Raw genomic sequence first — 24,631 nt, forward strand, 5'->3', positions numbered from 1 at the left:
TCTGTATGTAGTTTTGGTGAGTTCGTGGAAGGTGCTGAGCTTAGGATCTTCCCACTCCTTCAACTTGTCCCTTCTTCACTTAATTTGTATGGGTGTGAGAGTTGGACTATAAAGAAAGCTGAGTGCCAAAGAATTGATGCATTTGAACTGTGGTGTTGGAGAAGACTCTTGAGAGTCCCTTGGACTGCAAGGAGATCCAACCAGTCCATTCTAAAGGAGACCAGTCCTGGGTCTTCATTGGAAGGACTGATGTTGAAGCTGAAACTCCAATACTTTGGCCACCTGATGCAAAGAGCTGACTCATTTGAAAAGACCCTGACACTGGGAAAGATTGAGGGCAGGAGGAGAAGGGGACGACAGAGGATAAGATGGTTGGATGGCATCACTGACTCAAGGGATATGGGTTTGGGTGGACTCTGGGAGTTGGTGATGGACAGGGAGGCCCGGCGTGCTGCGGTTCATGGGGTGGCAAAGAGTTGGACACGACTGAGTGACTGAACTGAACTGAAGGGCAGACAGATACGTGTTAAAGACTCCAATTGTTCCGACGCGTATCTCGGTCACCTTGCTTTTACTTTGTATATTTTGATATTGTTATACAACTTGCAGTATTTCAAGAGGTTTATATTTCATCAAATAGAACTGAAAGACAAATAGTTTCTTCCTTTGTTGATCCTCATAACCAGTTTTGCATCCTAAAGACAATCGATGCTTAATTATTTCTTAAATGAATTTTTTTTGGGAATATAGTTGATTTGCAGTGTTGTGTTAGTTTCTTCTGTAGAGCAAACTGACTCAGTTATTCATATACATATATCCACTCTTTCATAGATTCTATTCCCATATAGGTCATTAGAGAGTATTGAATAGAGTCCTGTGCTCTACAATAGCTTTACAATAGCTAATAGCTGCCTATTTTATATATGTCATAATGTGTATATGTTAATCTCATTCTCCCAATTTCTTCCTCTCCTCCCCCTTTCCTCTACGGTAGCCACAGATTTAATTTCTACATCTGTGACTCAACTTCTGTTTTGTAAATAGGTTCGTTTGTACCACTTCTTTAGATTCTACATATAAGTGATGTCGTATGATATTTGTCTTTGTCTGTCTGACTTAATTATTTCTTTTTGTGCTGGTTTGTTTTTTATTTCTTAACCAGTCTTCTTTCAAATGTGTAAATTCCCTAAACTCTCCCTCACTCCAGATCTCTGGGTTTGTTATTCCTCTGGCAGGAACCCTTCAATTCAGCTCTTCCTTTGGCTGCGTCCTCACTATCTCAGTGTCTGGTCATTTCTTCAGAGATGCCTATGGAGACCACTCAATCTGTAACAGGCCTGGCCTTCCCACTTCCCTTTCTAAAATTTTACCTTGCTTTGTTTTCCTTACAGAACACGTCCATGGGATTTCCCAGGCAAGAATACTGGAGTGGGTAGCCATTCCCTTCTCCAGGTGATCTTTCCTACCAAGGGATTGAACCTGGGTCTCCTGCATTGCAGGCAGATTTCTTATTGTCTGAGACACCAGGAAAGCCCCTTACAGAACACATGATGTAAAGTCATTTTATTTATCTCCTTGTTTAAATATAAACAGCTAGCTGATATTTATCCCTTTAGCATGTAAGCTTCCAAAACACTTATAACTTCTCTCTTCAAACATCCTGGACCTTCAGACCTAAAAGAATAACAAGCATGTCCATGGATCATTGGTGATCCATAAAAGTCTTGAATGAATACAGCAGTATTGGACCCTTACCTGAAGGGTAATATTCTGAGCTTGAAAGATCATTTTCACATTCTGTGTTCTATCTTCAAGTTTGGTCCCATGACTAGAATTTACACTGGCTGCTTCTGCTCCTTGGAATACTTTTGCACTAGATATCCACAAGGCTCACCTCTTCACCTTTTCCAAGAATTTGCTTAAATAAAATCTTCTCAGTGAGATGTTATCTGAGCACCTTTATTTAAAAGTGCAGGTCCCTTCCTACACCATCATTTCTGATTCATCTTACCTTAGTTTCCTTTCCCTTAGAGCATGTGCCATCTTCAAACAACTTCCTTTATTTATTATGTTTTATTGAATGTCTTTGGTTTGTCCTTCCTCATCCACTCTTCACCTGAAACCTCTATGCTCTGTACCCTGAAGGTCAGCTTGCATGGACCTGAGCTCCTGACAGGATCATCCCATACTGGCCAACTGCCTTGACCCAGGTTCACTGTTCCTGTATGCTGGGCCTTGCCTGGTTCCATGTTTCTATAGCGGCTCCCTTCCTTAATCATAGACCTATTGCTTATTGTCTGTTTTTCTGCTTTATCATGGAAACTCCACTAGAACAGGCAGTTTGTTGTCTGTTCATAGGTCTCATGCACCCTGAACAGTGCTTAATGCATATAAATGTTCAACAAATATTTGCTGAATGTTTAATGATCACTGACTCTGGTCTCAGAAAAATATTTAGCCCAACTAACATTCTTCCTTTTCTTCCCTCTTCTTATCCCCCACATTTTGATAATTATAGTATTATTTTTATTACCCTCCTGATTTCCTTCATAACTTTAAATAATATGATTAGAGCTTTATTTCTTATTCTGTAAAATTTAGATCATGTCCTTTGATTTCCTTCTGTCTAAAATGAGAAGATTAGGGCTGCTATCATACCCTCTACCTCTTCTTCCATCTGTCTCACCTTTTTATTTTATGCTATTAAATTCAATATGCTTTGGTAGATTTTCTTGACCCTATTTTCCAATTTTTGTATTAAGTCTTCCATTTTAGGTACAATATTTTAAATTTCAAAGAGCCCTTTCTTAGATGGCTGTATCTGTTTCATAGTTTCCTTTTCTTAAAAAATAACTTAAAAACTATACTTCCCAAGCAATGTCAAGAGTAAAACTGTCTTTCTTATTACAAAAGTCAATTAGTAAATTTTACTGCCTCCAATTTTTCTTCACTCATTTATTTTATTTTATCAGAAAAATTTGGAAATTTATTTGGAGCTTATTACTATTATTTAAAAATACTTAAAAAAAAAAACAATTTAACCCAAGGTTAATGCTACATATTTTACTCAAATAGTATTTTTGATATGCACAATAAAACATTTATATGAGATTTATGGATTTAATTCTATACTTTACTGTTTTTGGTGCTATTCCTTATGACAGTATATATTTTCTGAGTTTTAGTTATTTATATTGCTTTTTTCCTATTACTTTGAAAATAGTTCTTTTTTCCCCAGAAAAATTATATACAGAGGTTATTATCTGAGTACTTGCATATTTGAGAGACTTTCTGTTGCTTTCACACGTAAATGATAATAAGGTGGCTGGCTTTAGAATTCTTGGTCATGGTATTTTTCACTCAAAAGATCTTAGTTCTTCGTTCTTTGGCAATTAGAGTTGCTATAGACAATTGGGAGTTCAGCTCTCTATTTTTTTTCTTTGTAGCTCCCTAGATGCTGGCATCATTAATCCTTCAAGCTTAAAGTTAAAAAAATCACTGGCATAAATTTAATGTTAGTTTCTATCATGAATATTCTTTTTTAATGATCTGTCCTACAAATTTGCAGATGTGCATATAGGTGGGAAAATATTTCTTTTATGCAATTGATTTTTGCTTTTATAATATTGATTCTGATCTCACTGAAGCACTGACTACACTGACTATTCATATTTTAAATTACAAGCTATTCATAATCTCATTTCTTCATTCTGATTGCTTTTGTAATTTTTCATTTTAGGAGAATTCTCAAGTTTGTGCTTTAATCCATTTGGACTGTGATAAAAATACTCAAACTGGGTGACAACAAAATTTGTTTCTCACATTTCTTTAAAAATTTTTTTTTTTTTGGCTGTGCTGGGTGTTTGTTGCTTTGCTTGGACTTTCTCTAGTTGCAGCAAGCAGGGGCTACTCTTGGCTGTGGTGTATGGGCTTCTCATTGCAGGGACTTCTGTTGCAGAGCAGTCGGTCTAGGCTTCAGCAGCTGCAGCATGTGGGTTCAATAGTTGTGTCTTGCGGGTTCTGGAGTGTAGACTGAGTAGTCGCGGCACAAGGGGTTAGTTGCTCTGTGGCTTGTGGAATCTTCCCGGGTCAGAAATTGAACCCACGTCCCCTGTATTGGCAGGTGGATTCTTATCCACTGTGCCACTGGGGAGGTCCTTATTTTTCATATTTCTGAAGGCTGAGAAATCCAAGGTCATGGCATCAGGAGATTCAGTGTTTGATGAGAGCGTGCTGTAACCTCACATGGCAGAAGAGACAAGCTTACTTTCTGGAGTCTCCTTTATAAGGGCACTGTTCTGCTCACATAACCTAGTCACCTGTTGAAGTTTGCATTGCCTCATGTCATCATCTTGGTGGTTGGGATATCAACATATGAATTTTGCAGGGACACAAATATTCAGATCATAGCAGTAAGTCTGTAATCTAAACAGAACATAGATTCTGTCCTTTATTGCTGCCAAATGCCATCTTAAATCTTATCATAGTTTCCCTGTGTTCTTCCCTTAGAATGGCTTCTCAATTTTAGATGTTATCATCTTTTACCTTTTGCTTTATGTTTGGATATTCTTCCTTCCATTGGGATTATAAAACCAATGTTTACTAGAATAAATAATTTTTTAAAATATGTCCTTTTTCTGCCTTGTGTGCTGTATTTTTCTCTTTTATGCTGCTCCATTTATTTTTCAGATTTCATTGTTATTTTCTATTTATTCATCTTTCAGTAAGGAAAGGTCTATTATTTTGTGATATTTGTCCTAGTACAGTGATTTCTCTTTGGGTTTCAGAACTAATAGAAATTGTTACTATTCTCTTGAGGTATCTTATGCCAAAGAGTTGTGACTCATCTTCTGTAGAGTGTGGGTTTTGTGGAATAACCTATTCTGTTGGCAGTTCTAACGGGAACCTCCATCATTTCAAGTATTGTTCTCCTCTAGGGTTCTGGAACTGCTATACCAGTGGCTCTGTTAATACTGGAGGCACTTGATTCTGCAAGTTTATGGGACAGATTAGGAAGCCTCATCCCTATCTTCTTCAATGCAGAAGGTGTAGAAGCAGCCTTCTGACTGCTCTCTGGACGCAGCAACTTTCTTAGGAAGAGAAATTGGAAACTACCTTTGGGAATGTCCATAAGGATCATTCCAAGTAGACCGAAGCTCCCCACTAGCCTTTCCATCTCTTGTTTCTCAGACTGATGCCGGTTTTCTTTATTGCCATGTTTATTGCATATTTGGAAAAGTTTCTAAACCTCCTATGAAACTTCTCCATAGTCAAACTCAGTGTCAGTCAGTCAATAAAATGTCACCTTCATAAAAGTGACTAGTTCCAGGAACAAGCTATAACCCAGGAGAAATGTACAGTTTATAAATTGGGATAAATAATAGTCCATTCCTCAAAGTTTTGTTGCAAGAATCAAATGAGATTCACCAGGGCTGCACACAGTAAGCACTCAGGAAAATCTAGCTCTGTTATCTATATCAGGTATTTTTATTTTTTAAGATTTTTTTGATGTGACCATTTTAAAAGTCCCTATTGAATTTGTTACAATATTGATTCTGGTCTATGTTTTGGATTTTTGGCCATGAAGCATGTGGGATCTTAGCTCCTGACCAGGAATTGAACCTACATCTACTGCATTGGAAAACCAAGTCTTGACCACTGGGCCTCTATCAGTTTTTAAGCTAAGGAGTTGGTTCCCTATTTTCCTCCAACATGACTGACTATTTTTTCAACTGATTTATTATATGATTATAAACACCTAGTTTTAAATATAATTTGATGGGCTTCAATCTCTTGTATTTCTTCTTATTATTGATGCTCAGTGGAAAGAGCATACCATGTACCTGAAAATATAAATCTAGAATAAGCAATGCCAAGACTTATTCTAGTAAAACTACTGGACTGTAAAGAGAAACAAAAAATTCCTTTGGATGTCTAAATAGAAGAGATGTTTAAGGAGAAAAGTTAGATTATTATCTTTTTAGTGGTGATCTTTCATACCGAAAGAAAATGGAGTAATGAAGATATTCAAGAAAAGAAAATGTGAGTTAAGGATTTTAACAGAAACTGACTTTCATTTATAAAGGACACAAACTATAATTTACATGCATGAACTAAAGAAATATTGTTTCCATGAGCTTTCCTTGAGGAATCTACTAGAGAATATTCTAGATGAAAATGAGTAGGGAGATGTACCTGTAGAAACAAGATTAAATGAGGATTAAAAGAGAGGATAGTATGTAACAGCTATATGCCCTGATAATGTTAAAAAATTACTTTAAAAAAATGGGAGCAGAATGGGGTAAGCATATGCAAAAGTTTTTAATTGGTTTAAGTGATCAAAATTGCTATATTAGTATCACTTTTCAAAGATTGTTGTTTGTATAATGTGGGATAGAGCAAAAAGGAATTGTGGGTTATTCTAGTTCTATCATGTTCTGTGCCTTGGGAATTAAGATTCTCAGTGTGGAAAAAAATGCAGAAGTAATATAGGACTGGGTAAAGGAAATTCCTCCAGTACTTATTTAAAAGGAAATATGAATATGTACTTATGAGACATCTTATCTTAAAAAATAATCTCCCTGCTTCTCTTTCCTCTTATCTCTATTTTAGTTCTTGTTACTGAACTCAGGTCCTGCTGTTCATTCTCAAAAATCAATGCCCAAGAAGCAGTGGTTGGAGAACAGCTTTTGATCAGAAGGTTGGCAAGCTGGGCAGATGGTGAACTCAGTGTCCCCCCAAACTGTCTCCGAAGATTCTGCTCAGCTGTGAAAATTTTTAAAGGGAAAAAGGGAAGTAGTCTCAGTTAATCATTGAGATGGGGGTCAGAGTCATCACCATCACTCACTGGGTGCAGGCTTGTTGACTTCTTGTGATCTTTCCTCAGAGGTTATCTTTTGCCTGCAGTGTGTTTGTGAGATTACTGAAGGGAAAGAGATCTGGTTATCTGTAAAGTATTGGTTTTCATTTTTACTTCTTTGATCTATGGAAAGAACCAATAGTTTAGGAAAGATATTGTGTAGTCAGAAGATATGAAAGGTGTACTAGGGCCAGGGATGAGTAGAGCATGGGTGGTGCCTGATTTAAGGTTCCTGTCAAGACAAGGGGGCCTCATGCAGAGAGCTCCATCCTGGAAAGAGGTCTTATAAATCCCCACTTGTCAGAACATCATCCCATTTCTACTAGATTATGGATGAAGTTTCGTCTTCTGTAACTTCTTCATGCTGACATAGGGTGTAATGTTCTTAGAATGGAAGATTTTGACATGTGTCTGTAGTAGCTCTTTGCCGACAGTTGTACTTGCCTGTTTATCTATATGGGCAGAACAATCTTCAATTATTTTGATGCTTGAAAAGTAAGTATAGATTATTATGAACAACAGTGCTAATCCCATTCTCTTTCTAAATTTATTTTTCTTATCTGTACTTAAATTAGGTCCTTTAGTGCAATATTGAATAATGAGTAGCAGATATAGCAATCGAGGTTTATGCTTAGTTATGAATCTCTATAGTATTATCATAGATTTTTTTAAATCAGGTGAAGCAGTTTATCTTATTTTTAGTTTGCTAATGGCTTAAAATTTTTTAAAAAATCAGTGTTGAATTTTATTAAATCCATTTTACATAAATCATGTATTCACTGCTTTCACATTTTTGACATAGAAAACCACATCAATCCTATTCTCTTAAGGCCAGTTTTTGGAACTGTGCTGGTCATACTCAGTACTGCTCTAGATGGGACAGTCTGTCTCGGCTGCAGTCTGGTTATCAGTCAGTCAGCTCTTCCCCTCTCACGGCAGTTATAGCACCTGTAAAACAACTCAAGAATGTACATCAGACCCGGGACCTTTGACTCTATTGTCCTAAGCATTAGCTACTTGAGCTTGCTCTTTTGTGACTCAGGGAGGCCTGGGAGATCAGCTTTTCTATAAACAAGAGGCAGGGGACATCAAGGGGGCTTTGTACTTCATGGGGGGAAGGTGTCCCACAAGGTACCACTTCTCAGTTCCACTCTGTCCTCTGAAAAGGCCCATAAAACAATGTCTAGCCCAGTCTCAATGAGTATCCCTAGCTTACCTTGATTGTTGTCTTGAAACACTGTTTTCCACTGAATTGTCTGTTTCTAGGTGGAAACAGGAAATAAACAGGATGAGAATGGAACATCTTGTCATAACAAATAACAAGTAAGCTATTGAAGATACTAGATGCATATAAAAATGACCCAGGAACAAAATTGCAGAGTCTTCTGCTGGCCAAATTTGGTCCAATATGTCCACAGTTTCTTCAGCATTTTATTAGGAAAGTATTCATACATACAGCAATGTATATACACCTTTCCTCCTATCCCTAGATTCTACTGTTAACCTTTTACTCTACTGGTTTTATCACACATCTATCCACTACCCAGGCCCCCTTTCATTTTAATGTATCTTATTTTAGATGCATTTTAAAGTAAATTGCAGCTATTAATAACCTTTCTTCTAAATACTCCAGCATGAAAATATCCACTTTTAAAATGTAAATCTGGAAATCAAACACAAAGTTGACCCTGGTGACAGGCTAAGAGCACTGAAGTAGAGCTAAAAAGCAAAGAAAAAGGAAATCTAACAAAGACAGAAATTAAGGGCAGCTGGAAAGAAGTTCTTAATTTTGACAGTTTTGTCTGGGGCCATTCACAGGTGGATGGATTTTTTCCTCTTTCAATCTAAGTCATTCATCTTCACACATTTTTCCCTCTGCTGTCTGCATAATTGAGCAGGTAATTCTCTATATTTTATTTTCACCTAGGGTAAAGTAGCTGCTTTTAGGTTAGGCTTTGAGCTTATAAAAATGGAAGGAAAAATAACTAGTAAGTTATTCATTGAGACCCATTATGTTCACTTAGGGATGTAGAAGTCACCAACTTCGTCTTCCACAGTCCAGAAACTTAGCACCACTTGGAGCTGTTTGAGCTTATTGCCTTTTCACCGAAGAAACTTGTAACATGCTGCTTCCCCTGCCTGAGGAAAACATTAATCAATTGATCTAAGAAAGAAATGGAAAATTTTATTCAAACCAAAGTGTGGATTAGAATCCAGGAATAGCCTCTCAGAAAGCCCCGAGAACTGTTTCCCCCTGTTTAAGGTAAAAAAGCTCAGTTGTATAAGTTTTTGAGACAAATGACTTAGATAGTTTGCACAACCAAAGTTTGCAGGTACAAAGTGGAGGTCATCATGGCCTCTTATCAGATCAGGAAGGAATGCTGTTTTTTGAAGGAGCTGTCTTGTTGGTGCTAGGAGAATATTGCTGTTTCTGGCTGAGCAGATGTTTCTGCCCATGGGGAGGTTTGGTTGATGAGATTTTATACAATGCCCAGTAGAGGGGAGAAAAAAGGGGAGAGACAATTCCTTATGTCTAATTTTTTTCTTGTCTTGCCATAAAATATGAATTTTATTTCACACTGGAAAGCCCCCTCTCCCACTGCAAAATGTGTACATTTGTACAAAACTATGTATATGTCAGTTATATATATTGTGCGTTATGGTGGTTTAGTCATTAAGTTATGTCAGATTCTTTGTGACCTCATGGACTGTAACCCACCAAGCTCCTCTATCCATGAGATTTTCCAGGCAAGAATACTGGAGTGGGTTGCCATTTCTTTCTCAGGGGATCTTCCCCACCCAGGGATTGAACCTGGGTCTCCTGCATTGCAGGCAGATTCTTTACAAACTGAGCCACCAGGGAAGCTGCAAGAATTATAAGCAACTTCAAATTGAGGTTTATTTGCAATAGTTTACAAGTGATTAAAATGTGCATTATATATATACATATATATATATATAATATTCTCTATATGTTCTCATGATAATACACATATGTATATTTATTTACATATGTGCACACACATCACATGAATCAACTGTCTATTTAAGCCATTTTCCATAACAGCAATAGCTCAGGAGAGACAGCAGTCAATTCATTGCTATATATCTCTTTATAGATGTAGGTTCTTCCATTTTCATTGTTTCTTTGATCAAGGATTTGGGAAAATGCTTTCTTAAGAACTCAGTGAATGCTGAAACACTGGCATTAACCGCAGTATAGAGGAAGTTTCAATTTATAAGGGACATCTAAACTTTGTAAGGCTAAATTATGTACTATAATCTATGGACCTGCCCGTGTACATCAGTCATGACTGAAATCTTTCATTCAGAGCTAGGCACCAGCTTCTGGAGAACAGTAGGCTTCTGGCACCTTAAAAAGCTTGAATATACTTATTATTGAAGATAAAGATATTATCTACCATGATAGAAGCTGTGGAGTTACTCTTAGACCAGTCTTAAACTTTTTATCATTATTGGCATTCGCTCATGGGGTACAGAATATTTTGCCTTCACCATTTTAATGCAAGCATTTTAGTCACCATTATGATGCAGATAAAATTTTAAGACAGTAGTAAATGATATTAAATCAATTTAATTCTGTGGCTGCTTTTTTAAAAGATCAGTTAAACCATTTCCAGTTTTCCCATTTTCATTTTTATTTTAGAAAGTTAATTTTATCAGAATCAATTCTTTTCAATTTAAATTTTAAGATGAATGTATGGTTCATCAATCACATATTAGCAATCCAGGCATTTTGCCACTGGGGGATTTCTTTGGTGGGAATAATTGCCTCTAAGTTCAATACTCTTTCATCAATTTTTATGGCTTTAAATGCATCAAAAATATACCATTCTTAGATCAATTTTACTCAGTTTTCTTAATTCAACTTTAATACATTTATTTTGTGTGTATGTCTCTTGTAATGCTCACCATGAATTAGGTATGAGATTGACTTATAGCTATGTGTATATTAGCAATAGAAGACAAAACTGGGAGTGATTTTGTGATGGAGAGGGAGAGAAAAGCACAAAGAGAAGAGAGAGGTGTGGGGAGAAAAAAGAGAGGGCAACGGTAGGAGCAGAAGGAGAAAAAGGGAGATATGGAAGAAACTATTTTGGTGTATTGAGTGCTAAGCCACAGATATGAATGTGATACATATGGAGAGTAAGCTATTCAAAATATCCTTGGGGTGTTTTACATGCTTTACCTGTCAGTGCAAATCATTTTTGTAAAGACATTTTTGGACAAAGCTTCTTCATTCACAGAAGCTTGGAATCAAGGTTTGCCCTTCTTAGTTTAGGAGCAAATTTATTTCCTAGTGTGGGATCTTTTTCAGTTCCTGAGACACAGGAGAAAAAACAACATTGTACAATTCATTATAAGTAACTCAGGAAAAAAGTAAACATTTTAATCACTCGAAAACCATTGCAAATAAATCTTAATTTTAAGTTGCTTTTAATTCTCCTTGGGGCTTGCCGGGTGGCTCAGTGATAAAGAATCCACCTGCAATGCAGGAGACATGGATTTGACACCTGTGTCAGGAAGATACCCTGGAGAAGGGCATGGCAACCCATGAAAATCCCATGGTCAAAGGAGTCTGGTGGTCTATAGCCCACGGGGTCACAAAGAGTCTGACATGACCTAGCAATTAAACAACAACATAATTCTCCTTACTTTTTTTGATGGGGGGAGAGAGGATAGAAGAAATATCTTTAAGCTCTGTAGCATATTTTATGGGTGGGGCACTTTCAAATGCCGCCCCCCTCCCCCCCCACTTTACTGGGCTCACCTGCATTTTTGCTAGAAAATCATCTGAACTCTTATGGTGTATTGAAAATATCATGCCACCATCTGGACCTAAGGTAAGTGGTTTCTCCCTTCCAGGTTCTAACTTCCTCATGTGTGCAAAAGGGAGTTAAACTGTGAGGTTTTCTAGGTCTGATATGACAAGTTTGCTGTTTTTGAGATGTTTATATACACCCCTTTGGACATTTTGTAAATGATGAGAGAGCAGCTTTGCTTTTCTGCATACTATCTGGTGACTGGGATGCTTTCCCCATTGAGCAGCTGCCAGAATTTTCTTCCATTACTGACCCCAGCTTGTGTTAGGTCAGGGGCAGGGATTCGGCTCAGGCTGACCCTGGTTAATGGGAACCCAGTGTAATTACATTAGCTCAGTAGGGAGTTTTGAAAATCACATTAGCTCATCCAACAAAAGTGAATCTGCCAATAATTTATATGATGGATTTGCAAGTAGAATATAGAGGTCTTTCTTCTTCTTTGTGTTTTTTAAGTAAAGAAACAAAAAGAAAAATCACCTCAAAGAAATGAAGATTTCAAAGCATCTTACAGGTTATGTTTTAATAAAATTTCATTCTTTAGCTGTTAGTTTGTGTCCCTTAGTGAATGATACTTTACAGAATGATTTTTAATTGGTTGTTTTGTATAATCTACTATGAGTTTTTGGTAAAGATCACAAATAAATAATTTTGAATAGTTATTAAAAAATTTGTCAGAGCTAAAGACTTCAGGAATACTGCTTTGATAAAAAGTTCAGAGGAATATTTCATTGCTAGGTCTTTATAATCCAATTGTTTGAAAAGTACAATAATTGAGATTGTGTGAAGTGCTTAGCACCTAGATTTGGGAGCCTTTAATTCTGTCTTTGAATAGAGAAGTGGTAAGTGAAAGTGAAATTTGCTCAGTCATATCCGGCTCTTTGTGACCCAGTGGACTATACAGTCCATGGAATTCTCCAGGCCAGAATAATGAAGTGGGTAGCTTTTCCCTTCTCCAGGTGATCTTCCCAACCCAGGGATCAAACCCAGGTCTCCTGCATTGCAGGCGGGTTCTTTACCATCTGAGCCACAAGGGAAGTCCAGGGAAGTGGTAAAGGTAGACCAAAAAGGTAAGTAGGCATTTATTTGCACAGTAGGATTTGCCTAGGTAGCAACCATGAATCAAGTATAAATTTTACATCAAATATGGTGCTAAATGTTTTACATGCATTATATTAAGAACCTATGGAATATGATTTATTTATATTTCATTTCATAGGTGAAAAACTGAAGTTCACATTCTTTAAGCAGCTCGCCCATATCTCATAACTAATAGATTGAGCAAAACTTCAGAGTCTTGAGCACTGTTCTCAACTCAAGCTTTAGATAGAAAAATCACCTATGAGCTCAAAAATAACATCCACATCAACAGCAGCAATAACAATGAAGACACTGAATCAGAATCCTTGGGAGAGGGGCCATTTTAAAAAAGACATCTAAGAAATCTCACAGGTAATTCTGATACAGCCAGTACTGAGAGTTGTGGTTGAGGGGTATGGGCATTGTGGGCAGGTCCTAGTTTTGAAAAAACCCTAGTGTGTTGCTAGCAATGGTAAAACAATAGAGCTTTCAGTGGCCTTCAGGAGATATGACATACTTGTCTTCTTGTTGTAAATAATTATCAGCTATGTATATGTAAACTAAAAGTTAGTCACTGCACTCAGACTTGTCAAACACCTTTCACCCTAGGTTTACTGGAAGAATTGGAGTTACCTTCTTTTTTCCACCAAGAAGAAAGATAAGGTACTGAAACTAGAACACTGAAATTCCGTGAGAGGAGAGAGAGGCTCTTTCCAAGTAGGGTGAGTTGCAATAACCTAGGGAAGAGAAAATAACATTGGCTCTGAAAAAGGGTGCAGTTGTAAATGGAGCAAGATGCTGGAGGCAGTGTGATGTAACTGGAGAATGGAGAAATGGGAATGAGATGCTGTATCTGAAACAGCATCCCCTTATCCCAGAATGGGGAACAGCAGATTTAGATGGGTGACTTCTAAAATCTTTAAAAATATTCAAAGATACCATGTGGAGGATGGAGCTGGTAAATTCTGTTTTACTCCAAGGAGTACAGCTGAAACCAATGAAGTAGAAGTCAGAAGGAGACACAGTTTATTTGGATATGAGAAAATATTCTCTAACAGCCAGAAATAGACAGCTTAGTTATGAGATACAAGTGGACAGGCAGGGCTGGACAATTGTATTATTATTGAAGCTACTGAGTACATTTGAACATTGGTTGTATTGGTAAATCAGATAGCACTTACTGTCTCCTCTAACATGTTCTGTAACCTCTGACAAGCATTGGGAGAGGGATGCTCAGTCCCAGGTAGTCCAAGCATGTGTTCTTGTCTTATGTTGTTCCTCATGGTTCATATGTATATAGAACAAATAACAAAATTATTGGGTTGGCCAAAAAGTTCATTTGGGTTTTTCCATAACATCTTCCTGAAAAACCCTAATGAGCTTCTTTTGCCAAACCCAGTATTATGGGCTACATGGGCAGGTAGGGAATACTATGTTGCAGTAAAAGCCAGTATTTTGTTGCTAATCACATGGATCGCATCCTTGAATAACTCAATGAAACTATGAGCCATGCCATGCAAGGCCACCTAAGATGGGTGGGTCATGGTGGAGAGTTCTGACAAAATGTGGTCCACTGGAGAACGGAATGGCAAACCACTTCAGTATTCTTGCCTTGAGAAACCCATGAACAGTATGAAAAGGCAAAAAGACAGGGCACTGAAAGATGAACTCCCCAGATCGGTTCAGTTCAGTTCAGTTGCTCAACTGTGTCCAACTCTTTGCAACCCTATGAACCACAGCACGCCAGGCCTCCCTGTCCATCACCAACTCCTGGAGTTTACCCAAACCCATGTCCATTGAGTTGATGATGCCATCCAACCATCTCATCCTCTGTTGTCCACTGATGAGATAGTTGGATGGCATCACCAACTTGATGGATGTGAGTTTGAGCAAGCTCTGGCAGTTGATGACGGACAGGGAGGCCTGGCATGTTGCAGTCCATGGGATCGGAAAGAAGTGGACATAACTGAGCAACTGAACTGAACTGATCCATAATAAAGAACTAAAACTCCACAAAACAACAACAATCAAAAAAAAAAAAAAAAAAACCAAACATTAACTTCAAAACTGGATTAAAAAAGATATTTCTTCAAGGAAGATACACAAATGACCAATAAGCACAAGAAAATATGCTCCTATGCTTCACATTGGCAGTCATTAGGAAAATGAAAATCAAAACTGCTATTAGATGCCACTTCATAGTCATTAGGATGTCTGTAATCAAAAATAATATATTATAAATTAGTAGCAAGTATAGGTATGGGTAGTGTTGACAGTCACGCAACACTGCGAATGTATTGAATTATACACCTGTGAATGGTTAAAATGATACATGCCAGGTATATTTGACCACAATAATGATTGTTTAGAAAGAAAGACACATAGCAGTGATGATAATAGATGCAACTTATTGGAGAGGATGATAAATTCTGCCAGACTCCATGCTCTTAAAAAAGGATCAGGGGAATTCCTGGCAGTCCAGTGATTAGGACTCCATGTGCTCACTGCCAAAGCCCATCCCCCGGCCCCAGTTCAATTCCTGGTTTGGGAACTAAGATCCCACAAGACATGTGGCAAAAAAAAAAAAAAAAAAAAGATAAAGAAAGAAAAAACGGCAAAATATCTTAAGGCAGGACTTCAAAGATATTCTGGGGTCATTTGGGTTATATAGCTCTATTTTTCAGACTGTTGCTAATATAATTGGTTCAGACAATTTGTCTCTATACAATATTTACAACCCTGGTCCAAAGCACTTTTGGGCTGTTTGAGAGAGAATACCAAGAATAATAAGGGTAGTGACTACAGTAATAAAATTTTAAGGCTATAAATATACAATGTAATTATGTAACTTTAAACTTGAAGAACTGGCTGTGGCAGTCATATTTAGCCTGGACATTTTGTCAGTGATAAAACTGAGGCACAAACAAATGTTTATTATTTGTTTAAGGTCAAAGAGCTATTTCTACCAGAGTCATATTTCCTGACTTCTACTTCAGAGGCTCCTCTACTTTGTCACACTAATGTAATCTTTATTTATTCAGACACAATAAATACAATGATTTTGAGAGTTTAAGAGCCATATGGTTATTTGGCAACATAAAACCCATAACTTGAAAATTCTGAATGACACTTGAAAATGAACTAGCACTAATTTCAAAGAGCCCAGTTCATCCATAAAAGTATATTGGACCAGAAGAAAGGCTGTCATAGTTACAAGAACTCTATTTCAGGAAGTCATCTGACCACTTTCCAGTTATCTCTGACTCCTGTTGCTCCTTGATCCTAGCTTTCCTAATTAATCAATCCTGTCCTCATTTTGGTTCTAGCACTATTTATCTAAACTCTGTGATTCAGTTCAGTTCAGTACATCAGTCGTGTCCGACTCTTTGCAACGTTACAGACAGCAGTACGCCAGGCCTCCCTGTCCATCACCATCTCCTGGAGTCTACCCAAACTCATTGAGTCAGTGATGCCATCCAACCATCTCATCTTCTGTTGTCTCCTTCTCCTTCAATCTTTTCCAGCATCAGGGTCTTTTCAAATGAGTCAGCTCTTTGCATCAGGTGGCCAAAGTATTAGAGTTTCAGCTTCAACATCAAAAGAACACCCAGGACTGATCTCCTTTAGGATGGACTGGTTGGGTCTCCTTGCAGTCCAAGGGACTCTCAAGAGTCTTCTCCAACACCACACTTCAAAAGCATCAATTCTTCGGCGCTCAGCTTTCTTTATGGTCCAACTCTCACATCCATACCTGACCACTGGAAAAACCATAGCCTTGACTAGATGGACCTTTGTTGGCAAAGTAATGTCTCTGCTTTTTAACATGCTGTCTAGGTTGGTCATACCATTCCTGCCAAGGCTGCTGCTGCTGCTAAGTCGCTTCAGTCGTGTCCAACTCTGTGCGACCCCATAGATGGCAGCCCACCAGGCTCCTCCGTCCCTGGGATTCTCCAGGCAAGAATACTGGAGTGGGTTGCCATTTCCATCTCCAATGCATGCATGCATGCTAAGTTGCTTCAGTTGTGTCTGACTCTATGCGACCCTATGGATAGCAGCCCACCAGGCTCCTCTGTCCACAGGATTCTCTAGGCAAGAATACTGGAGTGGGTTGCCATTTCCTTCTCCATTCCTGCCAAGGAGTAAGCATCTTTTTAATATCATGGCTGCTGTCTCCATCTGCAGTGATTTTGGAACCCCTCAAAATTAAATCTCTCACTGTTTCCATTGTTTCCCTATCTATTTGCCATTTATTTGCTACTTATTCTGGATACGAGTCCCTTATTAGATATGTGATGTGCAATTATTTTCACTCTTTCAGGACTTTGTCTTTTCATTCTTGATTGTGTCTGTTGATGAATGAAAGTTCTCAGTTTTGATGAAGTGGATTTATTTTTTCTTTTGTTGCCTATGCTTTGCCAATTCCAATGTCATGAAGATTTTTCCCAGTGTTTTCTGTTAAGAATTTTGTAGATTTAGCTGTTACATTTAGACTTTTGGTCCATTTTGGGTAAATTTTTCTGTGTGGTATCAGGTAAGAGTCCAACATCATTTTTTTTTTTTTTTTGGCATGTGAATATCCAGTTTTCCGGGAACCATTTGTTGTCCTAGGACCATTTATTTCTCCACTGAATGGCCTTGGCATACTTGTTGAAAATCAATTGATTGTATATGTGTGATTTTACTTCTGGATTTTCTATTCAATTCCATTGATTCATATGTCTCCACTTATGCCTGTACCAAACTGTTTTAGTCACTGTAGCTTTGTAGATTGTTTTAAACTCAGGAGGTATGAATCCATCAACTTTATTTTTCTTTTTCAAGATTTGTTTTGGTGATTCACAGTCCCTTGCAATTCCATATGATTTTGAGGGTTGACTATAAGGACTCTTAAAATTTCATGAGAACTGCATTGAATCTGTAGATCACTCTGGTTAACACTGATATCTTAATAATATCAACTCTTCTTGTCCATGAGTGCAGAATGTCTTTCCATTTGTTTAGATCTTTAAGTTCTTTCAGCAATGCTTTCTAGTTTTCAGTGTACAAGTCTTTTACCTACTTTGTTAGATTTATTCTTAAGTATTTCTTTTTGATGCTGTTTTTAATGGAGCTGTTTTCTTAATTTCCTTTTCAGATTGTTCATTACTGTAAACAGAAACAAAACTGACTTTTCTCAGGGAAATATTATGAGATATTATGCCATACTCACTATATATTTCCTCTATTTGATGTGTTTTCTTTACTTTTTTGGATGCTTCTTTCTGAATGTTTGAAGCCTTTGTTTTTATTCTAGTCATTATTTTTCCTATGCTGACATCAATCCTCTTTTCCTTATTTAGGCTTCTACTATTTGGCTTTCAGTTTTAAGGCCAGAATACTGGAGTGGGTAGCCATTCCCTTCTCCAGGGGATCATCCTAACCCAGGGATCAAACCCAGATCTTCCATATTGCTGGCAGATTCTTTATCATCTAAGCCATCAGGGAAGCCTTTTTAAATAATATAAGCTAATTCTCATTGATAATCTAGGGATAATAACTGAGAAGATTGTACTCTTTTTTATTCTCCCATTATTTTAGTGCATCACTTCTATTTTTTTTTTCTTTACATTATACAAGAGTTAAATGTTAACCTTTCACTTGTCCTTTACATTTGCTTTTATCTTATGTCCAGGTGAATACATTAAAATTTTGTTATTATTCTTTTTGCTACAATATCCTCAAATTCTTGGTTTAATAAAACTTGTCATCTAGACTATTCCCCAAGAAATGTTTTTTTTTTCTTTAAATCTTTTCTGAGTTTTTAAACCTGTCAACTATGGGTTTTTTTTTTCTTTTAACTTTGATATTTAAAGAAATATTTAACTATGTCTAAAACTATCTCACACTTTTCTCCTTGACATTTAAAAATACTTCTTCAAGTTGTGTGATAACAAGATAATTTTATTTCTTTTGTGAGTAACCTGGTCTTTTACCTGAAGGCTCAGACTATATTTTTATTTTCTTCAAAGTCTAATAATTTCTAGTACATACATAGCTGTCAACCATATCAGACCTATTTTTCCAATTCCACCCTTAAGTATTTTTTACTTTCATCTTATTTTCCATGACTGTTTTCTTCATTTCATCATTTGGATGGTCATTTCTGTTAATCATTTCAATTGTTACATTTTGAAAATTTGAGTCAGGAATTTTTAAAATTTGCAAATGCTTTTTAAAAGGTATTTAGTTTATGTTGGAGTGTTTTTTTTTTTAATAGTTTTCCTCACTGTACTGTTGAATGGTTGATTTTTAAGGGGAGACTTTACTTTAGCTGCAATATTTTTATTCTTATTTTCTTAGACTGGCTTTGAAAGTATACAGTTTTCTGCTATCTTTCTCTTCATCTTTAAATGTTGCATTTTTCTGAATCAGCATTAATAGGTATATGTTGGCAGGAATTAGAGGTTTCATTGTGTTCTTGGTTTCTTATATCAAAGTTACTTTATTCTGTTAGTAAAGTGCAGTTTCTTGAATTGGTGATAATTCTTATGACTCGGTATGTTTTCTTATTTTGTGATTCTGATAAACGTAAATAATTTCAATTGTCATTTTCTTCCTTCTCTTTACCTTTAAGCCTCCAAGGGATGCTTGTTCACCCCAAGCCACTCTTCCGTTCCACAGAAATAATTTCTTCCCAAGCTTGCTGCTACTCGAATGCATTTCAAGCCATTTTCTTACAAAGGTAATTACAGAGACATGGTATTAAATGCAGTGTGTAATCTTCAAACAGGTAGACATTGGGCAATTGGCAAAACTCTATGATGGACTGTAGATAATTGAATAGTGTCATATAGTGTATCAAAGTTAAATCTCCTGAGTTTGAAAGCTGTAATGTGTTTATGTAAGTTAATTTTTTTCTTAGGAAGTACCAGGTAAAGGGGCATGATGTCTCCAACTTCCTTTCAAATAATTCAGAGAAAATAATATGCATATATAATATATTCATGTGTATATTATATTTATATATAATAATATTCACATGCACACCATATTTATATATAATAATATTCATATATATTTATATGTGGGATTCCCTGATGGCTCACCATGTAAGGTATCTGCCTGCAATACAGGAGACACAAGAGACACAGATTCGATCCCCGGGTCAGGGAGATTCCCCTGGAGAAGAAAATGGCAACTCACCCCAGTATTCTTGCCTGGAAAACCCCATGGACAGAGGAGCCTGATGGGCTATAGTCCAAAGGGTCACAAAGAGCTAGACATGACTGAGTGACTAAACACACATAAATATATTCATATATACTAATATGAATCTACCTAAAGGCAAACAATTAATTGATTTGGAAAAGTGTCATGATTACTCCTTGTATTCTTTCTGTAATATTTCTTGAAGCTTGTATTGAAAAAAAAAAGTTATAAATAAGAAGGGTTCTTCCTTTCAATTTTTTAGTAAAGAGATCCATGAGGTCACCGAGCTGTTTTTATTTTAATGTTTTTACTTCTTTTTCCCCAGCTTTATTGAAATGTAATTGACATATAGCATTGTGTAAGTTTCAGTTGTACAATATGATGATTTGATAGACATATATATTGCAAAATGATTACCACAATAAAGTTAGACAATACGTTCTTCACCTCACTTGATTACTATTTCATTGTGTTGTATACTGAGAATATTTAAGCTCTATTGTCATCACAACTTACAATATTATAGTTACTTCTGACACAGTTGCTTCTGCATTGCTAAAATATCTTTTTCTACTCTTTCTGGGTGTGTAAATTTAGATGTCAAACCTGTGTGAAGCACAGGTTCAACATTAAGAATTGCTAAGAAGTGTTCAACCTTAAGAATTGCTAAGTTTATTTTCCTACCCAGAGTCCAGAGAAACTTCCTCAATGCTCAGGTCATGGAGCTATTTTTAGTATTTCATCACTCCTGGTGGAATTCTTCACTCAAGATTTACAGTATTTGTTTTTCAATCTCACAATCCCCTAATCTCTTTTGCTTGCAGAAGCTCCTGCAGTCATAAATGAATGAGAAACTTAAGTGGTTATTTTGATGAATTACTGGGAACTGGAGGCAACATTCTTAGAGGGTCTCACACACTTTTGTGGGCTTCACCTCCATGAACTCCACCAGGTTTTCCTCCTGAAGACCTAAGGAAAAGCTCCTCAAAACTCTGGCTAGGAGAAAGTGAGAGAAAGTGTTAGCTGCTCAGTCAAGTCCGACCTTTTGCAACCCCGTGGACTGCAGCTCACCAGGGTCCTCTGTCCATGGAGTTTCCCAGGCAAGAATATTGGAGTTGCCATTCCCTTCTCCAGGGGCTCTTCCTGACCCAGGGATCGAACCTGGGTCTCCTGCACTGCAGGTAGATTCTTTATCATCTGAGCCACCATTGTCTTCATAACAAATGCCTTCTCTCCAGAGGAAGAGACTTTGCCAGTCTTAGCTGGGGTAGGACGTTCTTGCCACTTTTGAACCCTCTACCATTCTTGTATCACCTAAAGGTGGTAAGTATATAGCAAACAGGGATCAGGGCTTTAAAGAAATAGACTTGAAATATTGTAGCCTGAGAAACTAATGTGGGAGAAAAAAAGCTATACCACTGGAAAGTCACTTGTAAAGGTCAAAGACCAGAGACAGAGTCCTGCTAAAAGCTGAGATTTAATTATAAGATGATAGAATGCTTCTCTTCCCCGCACCTTATCATCACACTAACAGAGTTCTGGTGGTGCAGTGAATTACCGTGGAAAGAGCCCCGAGGCATAGATTCTCCCCAAGGAGAAGCACTTAAGGAAGCCCAAAGTCAACAGGGGGGACAAAAACAAGGACATTAAGAAACCTGATGCTTCTGGCTATGGAAAACATTAAATACAGCCAAGGTCTTTGCCAAGTTAATATAAATCCTCACGTCAAAGGCCTACTTACCTCAGTTCCTATTACCTAATACATCAAGTCCAGCTTTCAACAGAAAATTACAATATATGCCCAAGGCAAGAAAAACAGTCTTAAGAGACAAAGTAATCATTGGAACCAGACAGGTCACAGAGATGTAATTATCACAAAAGACACTTAAAATAACTCTGATTAATTTGTTAAAGACTCTAAAAGTGAAAAGTAGACAAGGCTATAACAACAAATGTGTAATGGAAAAGCAAATGGAAACTAAGGAAAAAGCTAAAGCAGGTGTTAGATCAAAAACACTGTAATACAACTGAAAGTGTTTGATGGGCCACCAGTAGACTCAACACAACTGAGGAAAGAATTAATGATCTTAAAACTGGATCTATAGAAACTTCCCAAACTAAAATTCAAAGAGAATGAAGGATGAAGAAAAGATAGAATATCTGAGAAATGTGGGACAATTTCAAAAGGTGTAATTTTTCTTGATTGAAATACCAGAAGGAGAACAAAGAGAAGATGAAACAGAAGAAATATTTGAAATGATTATGGTTATAAGCTTTCCAAAGTATAGATGACAAAGCAGATATTTTGGAAGCTGAGGGATAAATACCAAAAGTTAACCACATCTGGGCATGTCTCATACAAACTGCAGGAAGGAATAACAAAAGGATACTCTGGAAAGAAACCAGGAGGGAAAATTATTTTACCTGTATCAAGGATAAGAATCATACCAAACTTCTTTTCATAAACCATGCAAGTTAGAAGGGAGTGGTGTGAAATACTAAGTGTTGAGAGAGGAAATTCTATATTCAACAACATTATCTTTCAAAGTGAAGAGGAAAAAAGACCCTATCAGAAAAGATAACAACCATGACAAAAACTAAGAATTTATCAGCAGCAGACCTCTACTGCAAGAAATGTTAAAAGTTCTTCAGGCAGAGGAAAATGATACAGAATGAAAAATTGGATGTACATAATAAAAAGCATCTGAGAAGAAATAAAGGTAAAATAATTATTTTTCATATTCTCCACTGATCTAAAAGATAATTGTTTATTTAAATAAATGAGTAACAGTTTATTAGGGGATTTACATCATATTGATGAATGAAAACAATTTCACAAGGGACAGGAAGAAGGAATTTGGATTCCTCCCTATATGTGTACTCCATGTGAGGTCATATAATGTTATGTGAAGGTGAACTTAGATTAGTTAAAAATTTTTATTAGTAACTCTATAGCATCACTAGCAATGGCTAAAAAATAGAGGCATAAGTGACATGCTAAGAGAAAGGGTAAAATGGAATCATATAAAATACTTAATTAAAATCAGAGAAGTCAGAAGAAGAGGTAGAAAAAAAATACAGAACAAATGTGATGAATGGAAAATGGTTACAAACATGGTAGATATCAATCCAACTATATCAATAATTGCACTAAATGTGAATGTTATGGCACACCATTCAAAATACAGAAAAAATTGAATCTATATAAAAAAGAGCATCAGAGGAATAAAGATAAAATAAATACTTTCAATGTTCATATTCTCCATTGATCTAAAAGGGTAGCTATAAAGGACCCATTTACATATAGTAAACAAGAAATTAACTGTAAAGACTCAGGTTAAAAAAGTAAATGGAGTGAAAAAGATATATCACTCTTGTGAAAGCTGGAGTAGCTATGTCAGTTTCAGAGGAAGTAGCTGTCAGAGCTAGGAAGATAATCAGGGAAACAGAGAAGCATTACATGGTGATAAAGGAGTCAATTTTCCAAGAAGACAAATCAATCCTAAGTTTTTATGTAACTAACAACACAGCATTAAAATATGTGAGGCAAAAACTGATGGAAATGAAAGGAGAAATTGACAAACCCACTATTGTTAGAGAATTCAACATTCTTTGATTAGTGACTGAAGGAATAAATAGCTTGGAAATCAGTAAGGAGACAGATGACCTGAACAGCACTATCAATCAAAATTGACCTAATTGACATTTATAGATTACTTCATCAAATAATGGGAGAATAGGCTTTTTTCTCAAACTCTTATGGAAGACTCACCAAGATAGACTATATTCTGGGCCTTAAAAGATTACAAATTTAAAAGAAAAGAAATAATACAAAGTGGATTTTCGTACTACAAAAGAAATAAACTGGAAGAAATTCCCAGAATAGTTGTAAATTGAAGAACATATTTTTATACAACCATTGACCAAAGAAAAAGTCTCAAAATATAAATACATTTTTAGTAAAGCAAAATAAAAAATAGTCAAGATTTGTAGGATGTAGCTAAAGCAATACTTAGAAATTTATAGCAATTATATCAAATATATATATTGGAAAATTAGGCAGATTTAAATTCAGTGACTTAATCTTCCACCTTAGGAAACTAGAGAAAGAAATCTACGGCAAGCAGAAAAAGATGTAATAAAAATTAGAGCAGAAATCAGTGAAATGGAAAATAGGAAAACAATAATAATAATCTGTTGTATCAAAATGGGTTATTAAAAAAATCAGTAAAACAATAAACTATAGCTAGGTTAATGAGGAAATAAAGAGAAAAGACATGAAATACCAATAATAAGAATGAAACAGAGGCCAGCACTACTGATTCTGTGGACATGGCAAAGGTAATATAGAAATATTGTAAAAAATTCTGTGCTCACAAATTTGATAACTTAGATAACAGGGACTAATTCTTTGAAAGAAACCAATTACCAAAACTCATACAAAGAGAAATAGCCGTAGTAGACTTATGTTTATTTTATTAAAAATTTAAACATATTTAATTGACATATAACATTATATTAATTTCAGGTATACAACAATATGGTTCACTATTTGCATATATTGTGAAATAATCACATAATAAATCTAGTTAATATCTATCACCATAAATGTTAGTTACTCAGTTATGTCTAACTCTGATCCCATGGACGGTAGCTCACGAGC

At 36.4% G+C, this 24,631-nt stretch overlaps 1 long non-coding RNA gene across 1 annotated transcript in view; it reads left to right on the forward strand.

Moving 5' to 3' along the window:
• Positions 1-19,395: 19,395 nt before the first annotated feature.
• The window catches only part of LOC139032366 (uncharacterized), a 64,840-nt gene continuing 59,604 nt past the window's right edge, over positions 19,396-24,631 (forward strand). Inside the window, exon 1 of the long non-coding RNA XR_011484878.1 lies at positions 19,396-19,501. This is a non-coding gene — a long non-coding RNA (uncharacterized lncRNA). The remainder of the gene's footprint in view (positions 19,502-24,631) is intronic.

The sequence above is a fragment of the Odocoileus virginianus genome, chromosome 31 (genome assembly GCF_023699985.2).
Source record: "Odocoileus virginianus isolate 20LAN1187 ecotype Illinois chromosome 31, Ovbor_1.2, whole genome shotgun sequence".
NCBI classification, from domain to species: domain Eukaryota; kingdom Metazoa; phylum Chordata; class Mammalia; order Artiodactyla; family Cervidae; genus Odocoileus; species Odocoileus virginianus.